We start from the raw sequence: 19,169 nt of genomic DNA, 5'->3' as shown, positions 1-19,169 counted from the left end.
ACCATTTTGAAGAGCATTTTAACAATCTAAAGAACCTTTTTCCACTATAAAGAAGCTTTTGCGCATTTGAAAGGTTCCATAGATGGGACCATTGATGCCAATAAAGAACCTTTATTTTTAAGAGTGTGTGTAGTGAAAACAGTTTTACCATTTACTGCTTCTTATTCTTCTCATTATTTCCCTACAGCAGCTATTGAACTGGAAGTCTCGACCACCCACAGAAAACGGCTTACTTCTGCGTTGAAAAATAATGTGGATCGTGTATGAAGGTTATGTGGATTATGTAAATGTTTTTTACACTAAGAAAAAATATTTCAAAAGAACCAGATCCTTTTTTTAACCATTGTAGTAAACGTTAGGCTCCTAATTAGTGTTTAAATGGTAGAAATGACCATGTATCATAAAAATAAACAAATGGCCAACATATATACAAGTTTTGAAATAAATGTATTATATGAGAAAAATCATACAGAATGTCTGAGTGAATAGTCAATTATACACTTCAGAATTAACTATGCAAATATTTTACCATAGAATTGACCAATCAGAATCAATTATACCACATAGAGCAGGCTGATTGGTTAGTCACTCCATTCTACTGTCAAATCTTTTTTGAGTTACTGCTCTTATATGTTTATAATATATTCTTTAAAACTCCCAAGCCTCAGTATTCCTGGAGCAACTTCTAAACAAGGTAAAACCCAAGTGTCTTTACAGGAGTGGGTTCAAACCCACAAAGACATTCATCCATTGGATCTTAAGTCCAACACCTTAACCCTCTGGGGCCCGGGGGTGTTTTGGGGCCCTGAAGAAGTTTTGACATGCCTTGACATTTGTGCTTTTTCCAGTATGTTAAAAACATATTAATATCCTCAATCTAAATACATTGTATTTAGCACAAATTGGACTACAAAAATATGTAAGCAACATGAATGTACACTTTTAAGTTTTTGAGAAAACAATGTTTATGCGTGCATTTTGAAAAACTAAATTTTTGAAGTCACTGAAATAAGGTCATCTAACACATACAGAATATTTATTCTCGGGACTTTCGAGAATTGGATGTGGTAGGCTTGGTTTTTTTCTACCAAATGATGTGAAAATCATCTAGTTCACTTGTTTTCACAAAACAGTATATAGATTTAAATTTTTGAAGACACTTTTTGTTTAGAGTGGCTGTATGCGAGAAGGCGTGAATCATCATGAATAATGCTGTGATTTACACCTGAGAAGACAAAGACCTGCATAATGAGCCGCATAATGAGCCATTCAGTCGGATGTTGACTGAGAGGAAACAACAGAAAGAATAAAGGAAAAATGAAAGGACAAAATACATATATATTTAGTTTGAAGCGTATTTTGAATATATTTAACTATCACACAAAATAACTTGTCTTTCACTTGTGAGTGCAGTTAAACTTTTTATTAGGAACAAAAGTAATAAACACAGAAGTCAAGATGTCGAGGGTGCAATATCCAAATCACTTGCAGGAAACTTGAACACAGGAAAACGGGGAACAGCAGAAACTGCAAAGAAAACAAGTAGATGTGAGCAACACAATGATCTGACAAAGACAGAGCTAACATGGAGAAAACACATACACTACCAGCCAAACTTTTTATTATTAAAAGTTTTTTTTTTTTTTTAAGTGAGCAGTTTTTTTTACATAGTAAACCTATTTCACAAAATTAGATAATTATTTTTCTTTAAAAAAGTACCTTTGACTGGTAGTGTATAGCATAGGCGTATAACAGTTAGGTGCAAATAAAACAGTGTGAGATAAATACAGGTGTAAGGTTTGTAATGAAGTGATACAGGAGAAACCATACATCTTCTACCTTTCATACAGATTACTTAAAAAGAGAATAGTAGTTTTTTATTTGAATTGGTTTATGTAAAAGTAAACATTTCAAGCTTTCTACAAGTAAATGCATTATGTCTGTGAGGCACGTAATCACTTAGATTTAGGTTTCATGCACGTTAGTTTCATTTATGTGTCTGTGAAAAGATATAACAGACAGTGAAGGCAGAGCGCGTGCCCTGACTGTTTTCTTATTTTCATAAAAGCACAGTGTATACAAATAAAAATATACCCTCTACAGTTTCGAATGATGTATTGGTTGTATTTGTACGATCAAAACTGACGGAGAATTTTACATTCTTTTCGGAGTTATTACAAAAGCGTGCCTCAAATGCGCCAGCGCGTTTTTCGACCAAAGTTGAAACATCCTGTCATCATGAGACATTTAGATGCAGTGAAATGAAACATACTTTATAATGTTTCACTTGCTGTAGTCAGGAAATACAGTTGGCAAAAAGTCTTAACTGGTAAAATGTGTGCACATTCTGTCACAGTAACAACTAACAAGCAGGCTAATAAAAGAAAAAAACTTACTTGTGTAAATATCTCATCTGCTGGTTCACGCCATGTCTCATTTAATGTTCATCTTCTGAAGTAAGTTTTATTCCTGACAGCCAGTCTTCTTCCAGAAAGGACTAACTTGAAAGAAAAGAAACTGCTTTCTCCTTTGTTTACTGTGATGTGGGCGTCTACTTTTGGCGCGGCGCCCTCACGTGGACGATTTGAATATGAAAGACTGGAATCGCTCCTGGGCGTGATCTAATTAAAACTAATGAAGCAGACAAGAGAGACTGGACATCGTGTTGGTTTCATACGGATTACTTTATCACAGAATATTTGATTTCAATAAACATTACTTTATTTGAAAGTATAGATATCAAGCTTTCTCTAGACATATTGCTCATGTCTCTGTGTTGTGTATTGGCTGAGTTATAGTCTATTTTAATGACGCGTTTCTGAATGAAGATCACGGAGATCAACGCGGCAGACAGCACACCCTTTTTGTTTTCTTTATTTTGTAAAATCACAATATTTTTTTGGTTTTGTGAGTATATACAAATAAAAGTAGACCCTTTACAGATTCGATTGATGTACTGCTTTTATCTGTACAATCAGAAATGACCGAGTAATTGAAGTTCCTTTTGGGAAACTGCCACAAAACGCGTATACGCGTGTTTGGACCCCAGGGGGTTAACCACTCGGCCATCTTGGTTACAGTGCTGGAGTACAGGTATTATTTTATTATTAGGTATTATTACTCAAGTTTATGTACTGGTTCTTTCTTATTGATGCCTTTAAAAAGTGAATGATATGTAATATCCACTTATTAAAGGGACAGTTCACCCAAAAATGAATATTCTGTCATTAATTACTCACCCTTATGTCAGTCCGAACCTGAAGACTTCATCTTCAGAACACAAATTAAGATGTTATGAATGAAATCTGAGCGCTTTCTGACCCTCCATAGACAGCAAGGGTCCTACCACAGTCAAGGCACAGAAACATAGTAAGGACATCAATAAAATGGACTGTGTGACATCAGTGGTTCTTCTTCTCCTCCATGTCACCACAGGTGGCCATTACTGAGAGTACTACAACGCATGCATTGCACACAAAAAGTATTCTTGTAGCTTTATAAAATTACGGTTGAACCCCGGATGTCACGTGAACTATTTTAACAATGTCCTACGTGTGCGTGCCTTGATCATGGTAGGACCCTTGCTGTTTATGGAGGGTCAGAAAGCTCTCGGATTTCATCAAAAATATTTTAATTTGTGTTCCAAAGATAAACGAAGGCCTTACTGGTTTGGAACAACATGAGAGTGATTAATTAATGGCATAAATTTCATTTTTGGCTGAACTGTCCTTTTAAAATCCTTATGTATTTCATATAGAAAGAGGAAATTGGGACAGGACGTATCATGTTTTTTAAAACAGCTAAATGCATTTAGCTTGTCACACACTTTATAACTTTATTAAAAAGAACTATTTTTTAAAATAGCTATAATTTTTTGTACACTTTTAGATGCATACTAGCATATTTAAGCTTATAAATTTGGCACAAGACGACAAATTTAATTTCCTATCTGTCTGTCCTGTCAGGAGCTTCTGGTTTAAATTGTTCCGTGTCAGGGGATCCGGCCTTGTAAAAGCAGCTGCATCTTTTCCTTGTCGGAGAAGAAGGAAAACACACGCAGCCCCCGCCAGGCCTGTGGGTCTGGCAGGGTCATAACCCAGCACCTGAGCTAATCATGGACATTATCAAAACAGCAGGCTCTCTGGGGTCTGTTTGTTTATGCTATCCAGGGTGGCCCCTCGCTCTACCCGGGCCTGGCCCGGCCTGGCCCTCGTAACAGCACCTGGAGCAGACAGTAAACACCTCCGCCTCAGCGCTGGATGAATGGGGTGCTAAAACTGAACAGGAAAGTGGAAGAAACCATAAGCTGTAAGTCAGGTCATGTCAGTGAGCATTAGAAGCATTAGAATTAAAACAACAGAATATGGTTTTACCATTGTTTATCCATTGTTAATGTAGTCTTCAGTATCACTTTTGATCCCATTTTTTGTAAAATTCTATCACTTCAGGAAGTGACATCATTTTGGAGAGAAAACAACAGTATGCATTAACAGATTTCATTGATTCTTTGTGTTTTGTGGTGGTAGTTAGCAATACATATGTTTGTGTATCGTTCTTGGCATAACCACATTACTGTATTCTATTTAAAACTTGCTTTTTCATACCAGGAGTGGGGTTCGAACCCACGAGGACATGTGTCCATTGGATCTTAAGTCCAACGCCTTAACCACTCGGCCATCCTGGTACATCTACGACTGGGTAACAATTTTAAAAAGGACGAAAAACAACAAAAAACTTTTTTTGTTTGCTACTTATGAAACTTGGAAAAGGTAATTTCACCTTGTTATTTATGTTTCTTGATATATTTTTCAGATGCCATATGTCACGTTCTGGTCTATCCATGTGCTTAGAGAGGATGAATCTGACTCCAGGATGCATTGCGTTCATCTCTGTGAGTTTATCTGAGGCAGGTCTTTAAATTCCTCTTGAGGAAGATAAGAACTGCTATCTTAACCTGCTCTCTTTTCAATCTGTCTCTGTCTGTCTGTTTCCTTTTCATTCTTAATTCAGCTCAAAGTGCTTCATTGCGAAATGAAGTTTCATACTTCAAAACATTCCTGCATTCCTCATTCCCACTGACTATTTCATTTAAAGCAACAAATTGTCCAAAAATGAAATCAAAAGCTTTTTCTCAAGTGCAAAAGCTTCATTTATGGACTGTGGTGCACTTAAGTGTCCTTCATATGTCACATGTCAGGCAGTAGTGATTGTGTGATCAGTGCTGAAGGACATCTGCTCTAAAGGTGCAACAGCATGACATTTCCTTGCTTTTGTATCTTGACTGGAATTACTGTAAAGAATGAGAGATCTGAGTATATTTTATAAGCTCCTCTGGGTTCATTGGGTTCATAAATCAAGGCAAAGCCTTTTTCATTTACTCCTTTTTATAGCTCTCCTCCAAACAGCTGTAAACAACAGTGTTTTCTGGAACGTATCAATTTATTGATTGAATCTTCTTAAAAGAAAGCTCCTTTCATTATTGCCATACCAGTAGATCTGTCAAAAGCTCTGGGTAGAAACATAAACCATATATATATGTACCCACAAAAGACCTTTGTGCTTGATTATGAGGGGTTTCATGAAGCAGCTGTTGTTCTGTTCCACATTGTTTGATGATGAATTATTCTCATTTGACTGCATTTGATATAAGTGAACCATTTATATTTGTCCACCACATCAGTGTTAACCAGAGCCATAGTTAACCTGCTGATGTTAGCAGTTTAAAATGAGATATTAGAGCTCAGCTAACCAATCCATGTTCTAAAAATGTTTCCAAACATTCCATTTTGGTTTTGAGAATGTTACAATTATATTTTAAATGTATTGCAGTGTTTCTGAGAGTGTTTTCTCAATGTTTCCAGAAAAAAATGATCTCTAATATTCCAACAGTAAATTGTGTTGCTGAATATGGTTAAAGTACTGATTTGTAAAGCCTATACCATTCACATTATTTGGACACGATGAACAATTTTTTAAAGAGAACTACTTAAAAAACGACCCAGGCTCATTGGAAAAATGTCTGTTTTTCTTCAGAAAAATCCCCCAGCTCCTGCACATTCATTGGTTTTCCAGCATCTTCTGTATATTTGAACCCTTTCCAAAAGTGACTGCATGATTTTGAGATCAATCTTTTCACACTGAGAACAATTGAGAAACAATGCATAACTATTATAAAAGGTGAAAACATTTACTGATGCTTAACCTGAAGCACTGCACTTAAGAAGCTGCATAAATATTTACATGTTTCCCAGAAGACAATAAAAGGATAATTTACTCTTATTTAAAAAGTTTACACCCCCTGGCTCTTAATGCATTGTATTGTCTTATCAGTAAATGTCTTCACGTTTTGTAATAGTTGTGTTCCTCTTGTGAGTCTCTCAGTTGTCCTCAATGTGAAAAGATGAATCTCAAAATCATACATTCACTTTTGGAAAGGGTTCAGATATTCAGTAGATGGTGGAAAACCAAAGAATGTGCAGGAGCTGGAGGATTTTTCTGAAGAACAACAGGCAGTTGAACTGCTCCGGACAAAGAATGGACTCATGAACAACTATCACAGTCATGGATCATCCAGGAAACAACACACACAGTACTAAGCTTCAAGTGTATGTAAACTTTTGAACAGGGTAATTTATATAAATTAAGTTATTATTTTCTTTTATGAACTATATATGAACATCTATTACTAAAAAATACTCAAAAAAATAACATAGCTACAGTTTTCATGATCCATCTTATTTTGTTCAAAATTATTAACATTTAGCTCATTTTGCAAGGGATATATACATTTACGAGCACAACTGTAGGCTATATATAATACCAAAAATAATATGCTGATGCAAACATGTCATTTCATCTTGCTTCTACAATTTTTTGATAGATATGAAACAGGGCGTTTCCTCCGAGGAGGCAAGGAAGGCAGTGCTTCCTCAAATTATTAGATGAGAAAAAAAATTGTAGTACAAAAATAAAGCAACGCCAGTATTACAAAATATAATAATCAAAAGTGCATAAATCACTCGTTTTTCTAAAGAAACATTGTCCAACAGTGACACCAGCAGGTAAAGTTACAGCGGGAGTCGACGTCTTTCTCATCTCCTCTGAGTCCATTGAGTTTTAACCATAGACGGTTTTAACAGACCCCGCTAAAGGAGGCAACGCCTTAATCGAGATATGATTGGATACGACTGGTTATGATCAGCTGTGATTGGTTAATGCTATAAGTCCCGCCTCTTGTGTTCGTGCGCGTTCGCGAATCAGTCTGAATGAACAATAAAATGGCGTTAATGGGAGGACACATTTTAAAAAGTAAGTAAACAACTGACACACTTAGATACAACCACTTTGTTACATCAAAATAAGACTTAAAATGGCTAAAAACGCGAACTGTGGGAGTTTTTAGTGAGTTATTTGCTTGAATTAAAATTTAAAGTAAATCTCCATATCTGTGACCAATATTTACCAAGCGTTGATGACTGATGATCCGAAACATTCAAAAATAGTTAAAAGTTAACTATTAAAAAAACTAGCTGAATATAAGTTAACACATAAAATACATTGTTTAAATGAGTTATCCTTGAGGTAATTTGGAATGAATGTAAAATGCTTAAAAACACTAACTTGAAATTGCCTGAAAACACAAAATGTAGGAGTTTTTAGTGAGTAATCTGCTTGAATTAAAATTTAAAGTAAATCTCTGTGTCTGTGACCAATATTTACCAAGCGTTGATGTCTGATGATCCCAAACATTCAAAAATAGTTAAAAGTTAAATATTAAAAAGACATAAGTTAACACATAAAATACATAATTTAAATAAGTTATCCTTGAGGTAATTTGGAATAAGTGCTTAAAAACACTAACTTGAAGAGATTCATACTAGGTTTTAATGCACAGAATATTGATTATACTTAATGTAAAAATATAAAACATATTTTTTTTTTTCTGATAGTGTAAATAATGTTTATTTAACCAAGAAAATGTGACTGGGACATGAATTGAAATTTGATTTTAAAAAATACCACTGATATGAAGTATGATGTCTCTAAATATGGCAAAATAAATCATGTATCTGGTTGTTTAGAAATGTAATAGCACAATTTTCAGAGGTATTATTTGTGTTTATAGCAACACATAGTGCAGTACGAAATATATAGTGAAGGGCTTGTTCATATCTTTATCCCCAATCATGAGCAACTGTAATAGTGATGGATGCTTGTCTTAGCAAGCATTACTAAGAAATGATGTGATGGTGAGGCAGGGAGCTGAAGGAAAGCAGGAGGTATGTGTGCGCAGGGTCATATGTTCATTACTCGCAGTCGGTCAGTGGCTGCCGGCCAGCACATAAATATGATCAGGACATCAGGACAGCGTGCCAGGGTGACAAATGACTGCGGCAGTGGGGGAAGAGACGATATTTCAAGGAGGAATAGCAAAGACATTACACTCTCTCACAGACTCTCTCACGCTGACCTTTCCCACGTGAGGATCTGTGTGTGTAATCTCAGGTTGCACAAGCATAACAATCTCTAGTACAAACTCAGCATTCTGGTCGGCCGTCTCGCCTCACCATAAATAAGGGAGCAATAAATGCTTGGGTATTTAAAACGCCTGAGACGGGAAGCGTGACCTTTGATCCTTACGTTGAAGGACAATATGAATGATTGATTTATATTCAATACAGCTCACCTCCTGTTTTGTGTAAAGCTGTTGCACTGAAAGAAAGGTCAAAGGTTAGTGAATATTTTTTTATATTGCATGATGGAGATAAATCATTCATTATGCATGCTTTTAATAATTAATTATCTTTATTTAGCTATTTTGATGAACTTTGAAAGTGTTCTTTCTTGAATTTGCTCTATTTGAGAGATGTTGGAGATAATTCATCATTTTAATGTTTACTTCTTTATTCATTATTGCTGTGAAGCAGGGAATGAACTTTGAAAAAAAATGAAATAAAATAGTGCACTCTTTTGATGATCATTAAAAATGTTTATTTTTTTTAAATATTATTTATTTATTATTTAATTGGGTATATTTTATTTTTAATTAGGGAGAAAAAACATTGAAAATTTGTTACTTCTTGAATTTTCCTGTTTGAAGGTTGTTGGAAATAAGTAATTTTTATCCATTTTACTTCATATTCATTTTACTCTTTACTCTTGATTTTTATTTGAACTTAAATAAATGTAAATTAAATTAAAAAAAATTTAAATTGTCCATTCATTTGATGATTTTTAAAACGTGTCTTTCTTAAATTTCCTGTTTGAGGAATGTTGGCGATAATTTATAATTATAATAAATTAATTATTTAATTATGTCGATTTTATGTTTTATTCTGTTTTCTATTTTAAGTTTGAAAAATTCAATTTAAACATTAAAATTAATTTAATTACAAATTAAATGTCTAATTTCTTGTTATTCTTTTTAAGTAGGGAGATACTTAAATGTCCCATGAATCCATGTATCCATGAATTTTCCTTGATGGATGTTGGAGATTTTTCTTCTCATAGGAATTTTAAAGGAATTTTCTCTGGATCTATTGCATATTTGATCAATGGCTTCCACAGTGATTTCTCTTTTGTTGAATCCTAACATACACATAGGGTTTTGAACTTTGGCCCTGACCCCTGGAGGACATTGGACCGCTGGCAGTTGTTTTTTATCTCTAGGAGATTCCTTGTTTCATCTTGCCTCTCTGTGTTGTCTTTGGCCTCCTCCTGCAGTTTGTTTGTGATTTCAAACAGAGCTTATGATAACAGCTCTCTCATGATACAGAGCTCAGATAACGTTCTTGATATCAGGTCACACAGAATCTTGACCCAGACAAGGAAAGCATCTATTTTATTATCTGATTACTCAAAAAGTGTCATTCACATTAGGAGTATAGATTATACATAAGCAAGGTCATAGTGATCTGTTGATATTTTTGCAAGTCAAGGGATTTTAGTGGTCACGTCATCAGGATTTTAAGGGATCCTTCCACACACATTCCTGCTCTTTTTCATTTTAAAGTCCCTTATTGCATGGAGACGTATCTCAGGCCACATCTGATTGTTATCGTAAAGTTCATGTGCAGGCTTGACATGCTCTAAATGCTCTCATCACATGTATTCAGGTCAAGGAAGATAGAGATTCTGGTGTTGGGATCCATTTTATAATGCTGTCTTCTCATCACATTATGTGTAATATGTGAAATAATTAATCATTTTAATGATTATTTTATTTATTTATTACATTTATTTTACTTTATATTCTATTTTTACTTTTGATATTGTTTGAGGGATGTTGGAGATAATTTATAATTGTAATGATTATTTATTATTTAAGTATGTCTAATTTACAGTTTATTTTATTTCTATTTTCTTTCTTTAAGTAGGGAGATTGAACTTTAAAATAGTTCTGTTGGGATGTTGCAGGTCGTTTATCATTTTAATTATTTATTTAGGTATATTTTACATTTTATTTACTTTTTATTCTATATTCAGTTTTTATTTTATTTTTAGTTATTTATTGTTTTCTATATTATTTTGCTTTTTTGTATACATTTTTAAAGGTTTTTAAGATTACATTTTGATAAATAAAATAAAAAGTGTACTCTCAAGAACTCTTAATCTCCTTGCTTAAAAAGAAAGAGTAAACATTAAAAATTGAAGAAAAAACAATTTTAAAGAACAGCTGAAATTTGTGTTCCTGTTTTAAGAAATAAAAGGTAAAAATTGAGTAAAAAGTAAAAAAAATAAAATAAAAAATAAAGAGTAAAAATTAGAATTTTTTAAAAATAATTAAATAATAAGTAAGTTATTGTCTCCAACATCCTTCAAACAGGGAACAATTCTAGAAAGAATAATTTTAAAGAACATCAGAAATGTATGTTTTTATTTAAAAAAATAAAGAGTAAAAATAGAGTATAAAGTAAAAAAAAAAATAAGTAAAGAGTAAAAAATTATAAAAATGATTAAGAATTAAATAGAGTAAGTTAATAAGTGAAATATATAATTAAATAATCATTTAAATTATTGTTTTTAACATCCTTAAAATGGGAAAAGTTCTAGAAAGAACTATTTTAAAGAACAGTAGAAAATTTGTGTTCCTGTTCTAAAAAAGTAAGGGTAAAAATAGAGTAAAAAGTCAAAATAATTAAATAAATAAAAAGTAAAAATGTAAAAATATATAAAACACTAGAGTACTAAATAATAAGCGAAATAGATCTACATCTTTCAAACAGAAAAAAGTATAGAAACAATTTTAAAGAACATCAGAAATGTATTTTATAAAATAAAAAGTAAAAACAAATAATAAAAAATAAAGAGAAAAAATAATAAAAGGTCAACAGAGTAAGTAAATAGTAAAGTAAAATAGATATTATTAAATAATTAATAAATAATGATTTGTCAATTATTGTCTCCAACATCCTTCAAATGGGAAAAATTCTAAATATAACCATTTTAAAGAACATCAGAAATGTTTGTTTCCATTTAAAAAAAATAAAGGGTAAAAATAAAATAAAGGGTAAAAATTAAAAACTGAATACAAAGTAAATAGAGTAAGTAAATAGTAAATAAGTAGATATAATTAATAAATAAATATTTTAAGTTATTGTCTCCAATATCTTTCAAACAGGAAAAAATCTAGAAAGAACCATTTTAAATGTCATATTTTAGTTCCTTTTTTTTAAAATAAAGGCTAAAAACAGAATAAAAACTAATATATGTGTAATGGGGAAATGATGTGGTAACAGGCTAGCATGCAAAATGCAAAACTGATATTACTTATGATTTGCTCAAGATTTCTCACATTCTTAAAGCAATAGTATTATTTAAAACAAAGCATATAATAAATTACTGGTGACGTCAAGTTGAGTGCTTTAATGCTTTGAACTGTGTGGTGGTCAGGACCGCTTGTGCTTGTTATGGCAATGATATTAATCAGTGATGAATGTGTTGACATTACTGCATGCATCTGTTCTTCAGCCGTTTAATGCCCCTATCTATGTTGTCTCACCTCTCCTCTCGTCCTACCGCATTGTCATGTCCAGAGGGCCTCTTTCCCTCCTCTCCCGTCTCACTTTCTCTTTTTGTTTTGGCAGTTATGTAATAACCAAATCCTTCCATTCCTTTCACATAAAACAACCGTCTGACTTTGATCAAGCAAACCACAAACTTTGAGTCAAACATAACTAAAATATCACATCAGCGTCTCTGGCACAACATTTGAGCGTCGGGTTCTTGCTGTTGTTCCATCGTCATGACAACTGTGCCATCTGTCACAACAAGAAGTGGATTGGACAGAGATATTATACATCCGTCAAACCTCATTAATATCATATCTAGCAAACGTTCTTGAGGCTCTTTAGATTTCAAAGAGACAAAAAGCTGCCAAATGTATAGTCAAGATCCTGTACTCTCAAATAACATTGGCATTTTCCACAAACATCTCACAATTATGACTTTTTTTTCTCAAAATTGTGATACAAACTCGCAATTGCAAGTTATAGTCAGAATTGCGAGATATAAACTGACAATTCTGACTTTTTACACAGAATTGCAAGTTTATAACACACAATTGCAATTAAGTCAGAATTGTGAGATATAAACTTGCAGTTCTGATAACATCTTTTTTCCCTTTAAAGCTGAGCTTTAAAATTCGCAATAGCAAGTTTATATCTCAAGTTTATAAAAGTCAGAATTGTGAGATATAAACTTGTATTTGCAAGAAAAAAAGTGAGAATTGCAAGATAAAAACTTATACTTGTGTGAAATAAAGTCAGAATTGCTAAATAAAAACTTGTATTTGCAAGAAAAACGTCAGAAATGCAAGATAAAAACTTGTATTTTTGAGAAATAAAGTCAGAATTGCTAAATAAAAACTTGTATTTGCAGGAAAAAAAGTCAGAAATGCAAGATAAAAACTTGTATTTGCGAGAAATAAAGTCAGAATTGCAAGAAATAAAGTCGGAATTGTGAGATACAAACTCGAATTTGTGAGAAATAAGGTCAGGATTATGAGATTTAAAAACTCACATTTGCGAGAAATAAAGTCAGAATTGTGAGATAAAAATTTGCATTTGCGAAAAATAAAGTCAGAATTGTGAGATACAACCTTGTATTTGTGAGAAATAAAGTCAGAATTGTCAGATAAAAACTCGCATTTGAAAAACAAATAAAGTCAGAATTGTGAACTAAAAACTCACATTTGCAGGAAATAAAGTCGGAACTGAAAGGTAAAAACTTGCATCGGTGAGAAATAAAGTCAGAACTGCGAGATACAAACTTGTATTTGCAATTAAAGTCAGAATTGCAAGAAATAAAGTCAGAACTGCGAGATACAAACTTGTATTTGCAATTAAAGTCAGAATTGCAAGAAATAAAGTCAGAATTGTGAGATACAAACTCGAATTTGCGATAAATGTCAGAATTATGAGATAAAAACTCATATTTGCGAGAAATAAAGTCAGAATTGTGAGATACAAACTCGAATTTGTGATAAATAATGTCAGAATTATGAGATAAAAACTCATATTTGCGAGAAATAAAGTCAGAATTGCAAGATACAACCTTGTATTTACGAGAAATAAAGTCAGAATTGTAAAACAAAAACTTTCATTAGCAAGAAATAGTCAGAATTGCAGAATTATTAGACAAAAACTCATATTTGCGAGAAATAAACTCAAAACTGCGAGATAAAAACTTGCATTAGCAAGAAATAAAGTCCGAATTGTGAGATTAAAGACTTGCTTTTGCGAGAAATAAAGTTAGAATTACAAGAGACAAACTCGTATTTGCAACTATTGCAAAGGTTTAAACACTCACTGATGCTCCAGACGGAAACATAATGCATTGAGCTAGGGGGTGAAAACTTTTGAACAGAATGAAGATGTGTACATTTTTCTTATTTTGCCTAAATATAATATATTATTTCATTTAGTACTGCCCTTCAGAAGCTACAGAAGACACTTGAATGTTTCCCAAAAGACAAAGTTAAATTTACCATGATCTTCAAATTCAAAAAGATTTCACCTCCTGGCTCTTAATATATCGTGTTTCCTTCTGGAGCATCAGTGAGCATATGAACCTTCTGTAATAGTTGCTTATGAGTCCCTCAGTTGTCCTCAGTGTGAAAAGATGGATCTCAAAATCATGTAAACTTTTGAACTGAACTGTATATAATATCAAAACCATATAATAGTCCTCACTACAAAAAAAAAAGAGAGAGAGAGAGAGAGATTTGTGCCTCTAATGGTTTTAAAAGTAATGGGACACCAAACTGAATTTAATTTGTAGAAAGTCACAGCTGCTTCATAAATCTCACATTTTGCAATATCAAACACGTTTAGGTTAATCATATTTCTTTGCGAGTAGCCAACACACATTTTTGGAGTCTATTTCTCATGAAAGGCTGCTTTTGGTCATAGGACTGAAACTCTTATCGAGTTTCTATCTCCCAGAGAGCCGCTTTGTACAAAGCTTCAGGTACGGCGGACAGCAGACAGAACGGCTCCAGACAGCTTGTTAACCTTGAAGCCATATAGAAGCAGAGAGGTGCAGGACTGCTATATGTGGCCAAATGAGCTGGAACTAGCAGACCCTCTAGACCCCTTCAGTCTGTTTTCATTCCTCTGTATGTCCCAATATCTATGGAAAAATGATACCGGTCATACTTTCTCCCCAGACCATAGTCTCTGTGTTCAGACGGCTATTTGATAATATCAAACCTGACATCATGGAGCGAAACCAGAGAGAAGGAAAAAATTGGACTGCAAACAACTTCCTCAGCTGTTTCTCATAGAATTATGCTGGAGAAATAAAAATAGACACAAATGACACAATGGTTGAGATATTAGAAATGTAAAGAGCAATGAAATCAGTGAGGATAGAATTTGATGATAATCTTACAAGAGTCAAAAGTTTTTGAACAGTAAGATTTGTAAAGTTTTTTTAAGATGTCTCTTCTGCTCTGTGAGCCTGCATTTATTTGATCGAAAGTACAGAAAAAACAGTAAAAAATGTTTACTACTTAAAATAACTGTTTTCTATTTGAACATATTTTCAAATGTAATTTATTCCTGTGATTTCAAAGCTGATTTTTTAGCATTATTACTCCAGCCACATGATCCTTCAGAAATCATTCTAATATTGATTTGCTGATTTTTTTATTATTGTTAAAAACAGCTGAGTAAAATGTTTTCATGTTTTCTTTCGTTAATATAAAGTATATTATCTAAAATAGAAATGTGAAAAAGAAAAAGTGGATCTTTCTATTCTTCAAAGAATCCTACAAAAATATACTAAAATTTTTAAATATTGATAATAAAAATGTTTTTGAACAGCAAATTAACATATTAGAATGATTTCTGAAGGATCATGTGGCACTAAAGACTGGAGTAATGATGCTAAATATGTAGCTTTGATCACAAGAATAAATTACATTTTAAAATATATTCAAATAGAAAGCAGTTATTTGAAATAGTAAAAATATTTCACAATGTTACTGCTTTTGCTGCATTTTGGATCAAATGAATGCAGGCTTGGTGAGCAAACAGAATTCTTAAAAAAAAAAAAATCTTACTGTTCAAAAACTTTTGACTGCTAGTGTATATTGAAATCTTTTGATTGATATATTGGCAATTATAAGCACAATTTGAGATCTTTTCTGACACTGAAACTTGAGATTACTGGGGTTTCTTTCTCAAGAGGCGTTAAAGGAACAATTAATGCAAGTAAATAATGACAAAATTGAAATATTAGGCGTACTTTTACTTTAAGCAAAAATTAATGTTCTTTCTCATGAGATGAATACATATTTGAACAAAACAGAGAACATTACAGAACAATCAGACATGTTTTGCTGTGGGAAAACAACTAAATTACTTCTAAATAGCTTCTAAATTACTTCTAAATTGCTACTAAATAACACCCATAATGGTTGTGACACAGCATTATGATTATGATTCCTCTGTAATTTCCGACAGTACTATATGGTTCACATTATGATTTTAATTTGCCAGTACTATTCCTCCACACTTTCGTTTTCTAATATCTCTCCCGCTGTCCATATTTTGCCACACAAAGTGGCACAGCAGCAAAAGTCATGCTATTACATTCCTCTCTGCCCTTATACTTTCCAGCAGCTCGAGAAACCCTGCTTGCAAATTCATCTATGAAGATCTTATCAAGTCGACTGTTTACTTTAACATGCAATGCAGCTGCAAAAATCCACCACAACTGAAGTATGCATCAAAGCAACCCAATCTGTCAAAACAAGCAGCTTTCCTCTTCGCACGATGACTGGAGACGGCGTGAAATTATAAATGGGCTGGCGGTCTGGGATTCGAACAGAGGAATTATTTATTCAAACTGGAAGTTGATTTGAGGGTAGTGGGTATGTGCCGGTTTTAATGGCTCATATATTTTATGGAATTATAGATGAAAAACATGCTTGTTTGCTCTTTTAAGATTATTCTAATAGTCAAAATTTACCTCCTACGGCTTTAGAGTCTTTGAATCTGTTCTCCAAATTTATTTGAGCTTTTTTAGCTCTTTTTTTCCCACTGTCAAAGCTATAATAAGCAGCGCTGTTGTTTTGTGAACAAACACTGGATGTGTTTGACAGAAGTGACATCCACTTTGTCATTGCAGACCCTAGCGAGTCTGCAAGAGAAAAGTGAAACAGCGAGAGTTTGCGCCCCTCTTTCACTCACAAACAAGACGTCGGCTGGAAATGCTGCTGGCATTGAACTTTGAACAAATGAGATATTGTGCCTAGCTACAAGCTATTGTCAGCGTGAAAGAGAGGCAATTCAATGTCCATGTCAATCACTTGACTTTTAACCAGTGGGTCTTGCTTAATGCGTATTTGAGGGGATGACAGCCAGATGGTCACTATTAAATCTAATTATGCCAAAGACCGTTCAGTGGAGGATGAATTCAGTCTGGACTTGATTCAGGAGTGGGTTAGCATTGGAATTTAATTCAGTATATACCAATTATTCTTCCACAAAAGTCATTTTGTAAAGCAACAAGCTACCGCCAGACATTTATTTGCCTCTTAGGTTTTGTGTATTGCACAACTCTACAGTTGATAGACGGAGACCCCACTCTGAGTGCTTTTCAAGTCTGTCTGAGACTTGTTAACATTGGAAATAAAACCTGTTGATATTTCAGGGCGACGCAAATGGGGGGTTTAAAAGGGACAAAGATGAGAGGGGCTGTTGCCTTTTTGTCTGGTAAACAAAAACAGATCTTGGCAAATCATTGGGTAAACATCTGTAAAGTTAATGAATCGCATGTGTAACTTTATGTTTGGGTGAATAAAAAAAGTCCTTTTCGTTTTGTAAGTCAACACTAAATAAAGTAGTTGCCCTAAATCCATTGTGTCGCCTAACCTATTTGCTCTAATTTGAGGTCATTCACACATGGATGTTAATTGCACTGGTGATGACGCTGTCCCGAATAAACCGTAGGGTGGCTGTTCCTTTTTAGAAACACACTTATCAACATCTTGTCAACTCCTTTTATAAGAGGCCTTTTGCCTTTTAGGGGAACGAGACTCGCTGTTTGAGTAAGGCTAAGTAAGATTGTCTGAGAATGTGTTTTGGGCCTACGCTGGATCCCAGATGATTCATCACCAAATGCAGTGGAGTTTTCATATGAAAACAGCTAGATGGAAAGTTGAGGATTGCTTTAGTCCATCTACAGGATGTAGATATACTCACACACTAGTGAGGGGTGTGTTAATGGCAATATGCATCATAAATTGCATTTTGATTGCAGACACTTTCGTTGTACAATTTCAACCAAGTTATTTCATCTGGATACCTTTATAATGTTTTTTTTTCAACAGTCAGCACATTCAAATCATATATACAGTGCCTTGCGAAAGTATTCATACCCGTTCAAAACAAAAAATTTCACGTTTTGCTATGTTGCAGCTTTATGTTAAACTGCCTTTTTTCCATATCAATCTATACGCCATAATGGAAAAGCAAAAAACTGTTTTTTAACATCTTTATTAGAAATAAAAAAACATGGCATTTGTATTCTTACCACTATCAGTTGAAATTCAGCTCAGGAGCATTCATATTGCTTGTAGATGTTACCTGTGGCAAATTCAAAAGGAACACATCTTAATAAAAGGTCTAACAGCTGACGATGCATATCAAAGCAAAACCCAAGCCTTGGGGTAAAAAAAAACTGCCTGTAAAGCTCAGAGACAGGATTGCATCAAACCACACATCTGGGGAAGAGTTCAGAAAAAAATCGTTTTTTTTTTTTTTTTCACAGAAGCATGCAGTCTCCATTACCCTTAATGGAAAATGTTTGGAACAACTAAGGCTCTTCCTAGGGCCAGAGTGGTGACCGAGAATCTGATGGTCACTCTAGTTGAGCTCCATGATCATATATGCAGATGAGAGAAACTTACAAAAGGACAAACATCACTGCAACACTCCACCCATCTAGACTTTACTCAATCCTCTTCTTAGTGAACACGCATGAAAACCCACTTGGAATTTGCAACAAAGGACCTAAAGAACTCTCAGATTGTGAGAAACAAGATTCTCTGGTCTCATGAACCTCAAATCCAAGCATCATGTTTGAAGGAAACCAGGTATTGCTCATCACCTGTACAGTAGCATCCCAACAGTAAAGTGTTTTGGTAGCAGCCTCATGCTGTGGGGCTGTTTTTCAGCGGCAGGGACTGAGGGACTTGTCAGAATAGAAGGAAACACAGCAAAATATAGAGATAGCCTTAATGAAAACCCAGTCCAGAGCATTCAGAACCTCTAGCCAGAAGGTTCACCTTTCAACAGGACAATGACCCTAAGCACACAGCAAGAGTGGCTTATAGACAACTCTGTAAATGTCTTTGAGTGGCCCAGCCACAGTCTGGGCTTGAACCCAATCAAACATTTCTGGAGAAACCTGAAAAGGTCTGCCAGCCCTCATACAAGCTGACAGAGCTTGATAGGTGGAGAGGTGAGGCGAAGAATGGCAGATAATTGCCAAATGCATGTGCAAAACTTGCCGCATCATACCCAAAGAGACTCAAGGCTGTAAAGGTGCTTCAACTAAGTACTGAGTTAAGGGTATGAACACTTATGCAATGTACTTATTTCATTGTTTTATTTTTAATAAATGTGCAAAGTTGTCACAAATCTGTTTTGTGCTTTGTC

General features: G+C 33.9%; 1 non-coding gene across 1 annotated transcript; it reads right to left on the bottom strand.

The window, feature by feature from the left end:
• Window positions 1-4,601: 4,601 nt before the first annotated feature.
• trnal-uaa (transfer RNA leucine (anticodon UAA)) lies at window positions 4,602-4,684 on the bottom strand. The gene has a single exon. It is a non-coding gene; the product is annotated as a tRNA-Leu (tRNA).
• Window positions 4,685-19,169: the final 14,485 nt, after the last annotated feature.

Source organism: Garra rufa, chromosome 21 (genome assembly GCF_049309525.1).
Source record: "Garra rufa chromosome 21, GarRuf1.0, whole genome shotgun sequence".
Taxonomy (NCBI): domain Eukaryota; kingdom Metazoa; phylum Chordata; class Actinopteri; order Cypriniformes; family Cyprinidae; genus Garra; species Garra rufa.
The sequence above is the reverse complement of the archived record's forward strand: the minus strand, read 5'-3'. Positions and strand labels throughout refer to the sequence as shown.